At 52.9% G+C, this 7,407-nt stretch overlaps 1 protein-coding gene across 5 annotated transcripts in view; it reads right to left on the bottom strand.

The window, feature by feature from the left end:
* Positions 1-1,422: 1,422 nt before the first annotated feature.
* The window catches only part of FAM168A (family with sequence similarity 168 member A), a 150,822-nt gene continuing 144,837 nt past the window's right edge, over positions 1,423-7,407 (bottom strand). For all 5 annotated transcript variants that reach the window (XM_077341216.1, XM_077341218.1, XM_077341219.1 and 2 more), the window contains one exon: positions 1,423-6,285. The gene's annotated coding sequence lies outside the window, so the exon portion shown is untranslated. The remainder of the gene's footprint in view (positions 6,286-7,407) is intronic.

Raw genomic sequence — 7,407 nt, 5'->3', positions numbered from 1 at the left:
GAATCAAACCCAGCTCTCCACATTAGAAGTCCGCACTCCTAGCCACTACACCAAACTGGCTCTCTCATTTCTTTCTCTAGCCAGTTTTTTTTTTAACCTTCCCAATTTTAAGACGTGCAGAGGGATTTTCGCTTTGAGCAAAACCAGAAACATTAAAAGAGCAAGTGGGAATGCTGGGGGAACGTCAGGGTTCACAGGATGTCAGTGTGGTAGTTGGCACGGGACATTTACCCCTGTCCCCCTTGCTCCTGAAACCGAGCAGTGACACCCCCCCACCCCCCCATGCAAGCAATGAGTGCACAGTGATTGGCACCAGCATTTCCGGTATCTCCCCTTGGCAGGAACGTAGCTCTGGCCGATCCGTAGAGACATTAAAATCAGAGTCCTGGAGCACCTTTAAGACCAACAAAGATTTATTCAAGGTGTGAGCTTTCGAGTGCTTGCACTCGAAAGCTCACGCCTTGAATAAATCTTTGTTGGTCTTAAAAGTGCCACTGGACTCTGATTTTATTGTGCTTCTTCAGACCAACTCATTTGAATCTATCCTGCAGAAACATTCTCATACCAAGCAAGTGCTTTGAGCTTGGACCCCCTGCACGAAGGTGGGCATTTCACCACTGCTGCCAGATGAGGCAAGTTCATCGTAAATTGTTACTTTGCCACTTCCTGCTCCCCGCCCCCCGACCCAATCTGGAAAGCCCCAGGACGGGTGGTCATGGCAGGAGCAGTTTAGGGGGCTGTATTCAGAGGATCACGCAGTGTAGATATCAGACCTCACACAGGAGAATTCTGTCCCCTCGGGGTTATCTCACCATGAGCCCAATGGACGAGGTTGTCCATTCGTAGGATTGTTGACACCGGCAGCCCGAAGGGTGGCCTGAATTAATTCTGCCCACATCTGGGCATGGCGCCCGCAGCAATTGTGTCCGGGTCCCCTTAAGTTTCCTGGCTGGCTCCAAACGAGTAGCTCTTCAAAGCAAAGAGGAAGTCCTGGCACACACGCCCCCCAGCCCCCCAGCCAGGAAAGCCCAGAGACCAGCGCTCCAAAACGTTCCCCGTTGCTCAAAAAAGCTCCCAACCCCTTCAACCCTAAAGTTCCCCTCGTGAAGAACAAGAAACGTCAGTCGTTAAGAACGAAACAAAAAAAGAAACGAATTAAATAACACATGGGGAAAAGCGTTTTTTTTTTTTTAAATTACATATCGGAACTGCAAAAAAGAGAGGGAGAAGGAAGGAAGGAAGATCGGGCTGGGAGATTATGGTTCGTAAAATACACGAGCAAATCCTCGGGGCGTACAGGCCGGTCTTCCTGGAGTCACGACGGGAAGGCCTCTCCGAGGTCCTTTGACGTCATTCGGACCGTTAGAATTATTCATATGCATTCTCCCCCCCCCCCTTCTTTCTCTGGGTTTTCCTATATGCCTTGGGTTTCAAGGGAAGTATCTCAGGGGGTCTGGGTGGAGAGGGGTAGTCAATGACAGTTCACACCAACATCTGCAGGTTTAACCCCCTCCCCCCCTGTTCTTTTTGTGTTTTGCGACTGATGGCGAGTGAAGGATGATGGGAGTCCCGAGATGGAAAAATGATAGCGGTGAAGTGACATGGCCTGGAGAAAAGCAGCTAAATGCAGGTTCCCAGGACGACAACGCCCTCCCTCACCTTTTCTGCACCTTGTCCGCGACTCAAATGCCCTCCCTCGTTTCGCGGCTCGTGTGGCCCTTCCTCCCGGTGCCCCCTCTCCCCGATTACCGCCTTTCCCCTCCCTCCTCTGAACAGCTTTTCCAGCTCAGATTTAAAAAGACATATTTTATACAGCTATATACAAACAGAGCTCCGAAGATTAACTTGTATTATTACACATTGGATCCCAATTACTTCAAGCTGCCTTTCAGAAGGCCGGGTTACGATGCCTCGGCTCCTGCCGAATAGCTCCGCCCACTTTGGCGGGGACTGCTCGAAGGGGGGAGGGATTTGTGACGATGCAAATCGGGACCACGGGTTCTTAGGGAACAAGCACACACGTCCCTCGGACCCTGGAACAGCCCTGGCGAGGGATGCTCAGCCTCATGCAAAATCTGGGGTACAGGGGTGTTGATCGCAGGGAAAGTTCTTGCAGTGCTTGTGCAACCACTGAGCCCTGAATCGCCCTGCACATGAAGGAAGTTCCTAAACTGGGCCTAGGTGATGGCGCTCGCTCGGTAATCCCGGACAAGTCATTGTCTCTCAGCCTCACTTGCCTCAGAGAAGGGCCACAGGGGCATCAACGAGAAGTAGCACTACAGGCCAAGGTGGTCGTAAGCAAGGGAAAGAGAGGGCCAGGGACCAAGGGGCTCTACGGCTTCAGGATCCAACAACTCCCTTCCAAACGACAAAGCTTTCTATTGTTTCACTGTGCAGAGGTGCCTTTGGGAGTGGCAGAGACAAATTGTGCTGCCTGTGCTATCGGCATGAATTATGGGGGCAGCAAGAGTTGCACTGCACCATTGGGCAGGATGGGTGGCTCTTCTCTGTCAGAACAGCCACGGAAATTTTCCTCAATGAATTGACCAGGTCTGCAAGGGGAAGGTCGATCAGAACGCAGACTGCCTTTAAAACTCGCAGCCCTTTCCCGATATTTCGCCAACGAACTTTTGGAAGGAACGAACCGAAGACCAAAACGGCCAAGTCTGGGAATACTCTCGCTGCTTCCTTTATCGGCCACAGTCTTCGCCGCCAGGGGATCGTGCATCAAGGGGAGGAGTCTCTAATGCTCCATGCTGATAACTATCTGACCGCCATCACATACGAGGTTACGAAATGCTCGCCAGAACAGGTCGCGGAATCGCGGAGATACGGGGTAGGGCAGCTCCTCTTGGCCCTATCTCACACTACGCTGCATTCCTGATTGATAAAGAGCTGCCTTCAACCGAGAACCGCGATCCACTCTGGTTTTACCTTAACCTTATGGGTCCTCCCCTGAACTTGGCCGAATGGATCGGTATGTCTTTCTGAGACGAGGCAAAAGTTTCCAAAGCAATCTGCGAGCGCTGGGGACGGCAGCCGCCTGGGATGATGCCTCGCAGATACATTTTTTGTTCTCCTATGAAACGCTGATCTCTCAAAAGACGCCAGAGGAAATTCGGTGGGCCCCTTTGGCTCGTAGACAACCGAGGGAGATAAGGTATCCTGGCAAAAAGACTCGCCAAAGAATCATGGAGTTGGAAGGGACCCCCAAGGTCATCTAATCCGACCCCTTGCAGAATGCATCTCGATCTAAACAGTGGGGAGATGTTCGGCTTAGGGAAATGCTGAAGAAAATCCACCCCGGACAGCCCCGAGTTTGCGGTCAGAAGATTAGCCAAAGATTTTTGCAGATCACATGTTGGCCATAATGGAGATTCAGCCAGTGTAACATCTGTCCCCTGGATGGTCTCAAGATTCATGGTTACAAGACGCTGCGATGGCTTGTCCGGCTTTCAGAAAGAATTCACAGAAGATGGGCTTCTACATGCAGTGGCCATGGCTCAACCGGGCATCCAAGGGTCAGAGTTACTCACTAGGACAGGGGTAGTCAAACTGCGGCCCTCCAGATGTCCATGGACTACAATTCCCAGGAGCCCCCTGCCAGCATTTGCTGGCAGGGGGCTCCTGGGAATTGTAGTCCATGGACATCTGGAGGGCCGCAGTTTGACTACCCCTGCACAAGGAGCTCCTGCTGCCACCGTAGCCTGCTTGTGTTTAACCGGTTAGACGCCCCGGAGCTCCAAACCCAGAGAGAAGACACCTTTTCCTTTCTCTGCGTAGGCAGGGGGAAGGTGCTGAAGATACTCGATCGCCAAGAGCCCCCAAAGTGCTAACGACCCCCCTCAGACAGTATCAAAGATTCCTGTGATCTTGCCACCTATTTTGCCTCTCATCTGAGCTTCTGTTCAATTCCCCTGCCTGCTTCCTCGTTGCTTGTCTCCCGGTCAGTTCCCCGACCTGCCTCCCGCCTCCCCTCGTCCCTTCAAACTCCGTCTTCTGCTTCCTATTTCAGCAGTCCTACGGGCGTCGGATCCCGCTGATGCCCGAGGCAGCAACATACTGTGAGACCTAATGTGGCACAGCCAAGTCTTGCATGGTTCAGAATCCAGGAAAGGTTACTGGGGCATCCAAAGAGCCTTGTTGGATCAGACCAGTGGTCCATCTCGTCCAGCATCCTGGCCTACTAGGAGGCTGAGGCCTTCCCCTGACGCTGCCTCCTGGCTCTCAGATTCAGAGGATTAGTGCCTCTGAACATGGAGGTTCCCCTCATTCACCGTGGCTAGTAGACATAGGTAGACCTCTCCTCGATGCATCTGTCTAATCCTCTTTTCAATCTGTTGATTTCTGCGGCCATCACTACATCCTCTGGCAGTGAACCCCACCTTTTAATCACTCTCCGTGTAAAGCAGCATTTCCTTATGTCCATCCGAAATCTGCTGCTTCATTGCTTGCCCTCGACTCCCAGCGTTTTGCGAGAGGGAGAAAAATTCTTCTCGATAAATCCTGTGCGTAATTCAAAGCTCTCCACTAGGAGTCGCTCAAGTCCTCACTCAGGGAATTCCCCCCGCAGGCCAGAGCTGGCCCGTTTTTTACCCTGGCACCCTGCCTGCAGCTCCTGTCTCCGGTGCCCAAAACGATGCAAGCAGGGACCCCTCACAGACGATGTCAGCACAGAGGAGTGTGATATGCCGGAATCCCAGGCTCAGTTCTTTGGCCTTTCATTCCCTAAAACAGCCTCGTGACTAAGGTGGAATGCCCCAAATACTTGACCCCTTGTGCACGGCTCCTGGCTAAACACGTCTCTTCTGCACGGCTCCTGGCTAAACACATTTCTCTCGGTGCCCCACTTCCCGGTAGCCTAGCTGCTCCCGGATTAGTCCCTGATTGACGGGGACGGCTTTCGTCACGAAGGGTCTCCACCTCGCCCTTGATCCCGCAGCTCTCAGTCCCGAGAAGAAACAGAAGTGTCTTTCCACTGAAGGAACTACGTTTCCGAAACAGCAGCTGCTGCCCCTTCATTTCCCCCCTGGCAGAGGGGCTTGACTCGTGTCGGTAATGAAGGTCCAGTTGCTGCCTGTCCACTTACAAAATCTGTGTCGATACGGCCAATTGGCACAACCAAATGCAATGAGGAATTCCGATCGGCATCTGGGCTGGCGAGTGGGGAAACCAGGGGGCGAAGGGGCAGGGCAGACCTGCAAAGGCAACCGAGGACTCGGAGGTATCTCGGTGAGCTGAACCGCAACAGACAGGTGGGCAAGGAACACGGATTTGGCAACGTTAATTTGCGAGCCGTTTTGGTGGCGTTAAACCGGCCACGAAAGAGACCCCACAGGCCTCATTAGCCGCTCTGGCCCTTGAGTTACAGCCAGGTATGGAGCAGCCAAGATTAGGAAACTCTTTTGCCTTCTTCATGGACATTCCCCCCTTTCTGATCCGGGGACAAAACGGGACGTTTCCTTCGCCGACAGCAAGATGCTTTTCCTATGGCTTACACGGTTCCCACCCCTTTGCTTTTCTGTTTCCCGGTGCACAGGAGAGAGCGGTGGGGGGGAGTGAGGGGCTACTCCCCAGTTTTGACAAGCACTGGGAGAAGTTCCGGGAGACACCCTTCCTGCTTCTGATCACGCAAGGGGCCGGTCCATAGAATGGCCTACTTGAGCGACCGAGGGAAGGGGCTTCGATGCAGATAATGAGCTGTGAGTCAGAATCCGACAGCTTTCTGGAAGACTCCAATGTCCTTTTCTATGCTATGGAAGATGAACAACATGGGTGATGTGTGTTTGCAAAAGCCCCCCCCCCAAGCGTGCACATCTGTACTCCCCATTTACCCGAACCATAAAAATAAAAGAAACAAACAAACAGAAACCCACAACGGAAAGGAGCCCACCAGCCAGCATGCAGCCGCTTGGCCACTTCGAAACGTTGCCCGCTCTTGCCAGCAGGGCCAAAAAGGGATTCTGCAAATGAAGCGCAGGACAGCGAGGGTCGTGAGAAGAGGGGGGAGGAAAAGCAGGGCTACTCTGGAGCGTCGGGAGATGACGGGAGACTATCGGGGGGGGGGGAGATTGGGGGTCGTAGTGGGGAAGTGGCTTTTACGAAATCAACTCCCCAAAAAAGTTTTAAAGGTAAAACCCTACAGAATGCATAAAGTGACCCTTGCGTTTGATTTTTGTTGTTGTTGTTGTTGTTGTTCTCGCTAACAGACTCGGTGGTTGTGGGACGGGCGCTCCAGCACCGATGTAAGACTTGAATTGTTGCATACAATGGTTGACTCTGGATCTGCAGGAAAGAAAGAGAGAGAGAGAGAGAGAGAGAGAGAGAGAGAGAGAGAGAGAGAGAGAGAGAGAGAGAGACAAAAGTTGAAAGCAGCAACATAGAAAGAGCTAACGTCGTATTTTCATCTCTCCCATCAAGAGCTGAGAGAGAAATGGGGCTTTCTCTCCTGGCCAATTAATACCATCACTTGGAATTCAGTTTCTCGGGTCAACAATAGTTCAAACTAGGGCTGAGCGCTCCAGTGCAGCTCGGCTGCTTTGCCTCGGCTGCTTCGGCAAGCACTGACGCCCAAGGTGGCCAAATGCTGTGGCGCGGAGGGGGAGGCAGTGCACCAGCCAGTGCTCGCACACAGTTGCAGAGCTCTGCGCCTGTATGCCGCCACCGGCTAGCATGACACTTCTGGTGCCACCCCTCCCCTCCATGCCGCTGGCCCCCTCGGGCGTTGGTGCTCGCCGAAGCGGCCGAACCGAGCCGGAGCGCTTAACCCTAGTCCGAACTACTCTTGGACAATCAGGTCAGGCCTGCAGGCTCACGCCCTGAACACCCTGCTGGTCTCTAAAAGGCTACAAGACTCAAAGCTAGCTCTTCTGCTGTGGGTGCTCTCTGAAACCATCTCCACGGAGGGTATTTGGTACTGGAACCAGGGTTCTCTGACACTTCTTGGCGGGAGGCTCCTGGATTAAAGAGCCACTCGAATTCGTGAACAAAGTTCGAGTCTGCGGGCACCTTTAAGAGTGACAAAGTTTTACTCTGGGTCTAAGTTTCCGTGTGCATGCGTGCTTCTTCCTCAAAGAACAGTGAAATCTGGGAATGCAGAGAAACCGACCCACATATTGCTAGACTATTATATCGCTTTAAGCCAGTGGTTCTCAACCAGGGGGTCGGGACCCCTTTGGGGGTCGAACGACCCTTTCACAGGGGTCACGGCAGGGTGAGCAGCTTGGCCTGGGGGGGGGGGTTGCCATCCACACAACAGCCTTGCGGAGTAGATCGAGACAGAGCGTTCGTCTGTCTGGAGCAGCGGAAAAGAGTGAGATCGGCAGGGTGGGACAAGAGGCAGAACTGAACTGAGAAACCCGGAAAAAAACCCGATTTATATACAAGCATGAGCAATGGATCTTCATG

Source organism: Paroedura picta, chromosome 6 (genome assembly GCF_049243985.1).
Source record: "Paroedura picta isolate Pp20150507F chromosome 6, Ppicta_v3.0, whole genome shotgun sequence".
NCBI classification, from domain to species: domain Eukaryota; kingdom Metazoa; phylum Chordata; class Lepidosauria; order Squamata; family Gekkonidae; genus Paroedura; species Paroedura picta.
The sequence above is the reverse complement of the archived record's forward strand: the minus strand, read 5'-3'. Positions and strand labels throughout refer to the sequence as shown.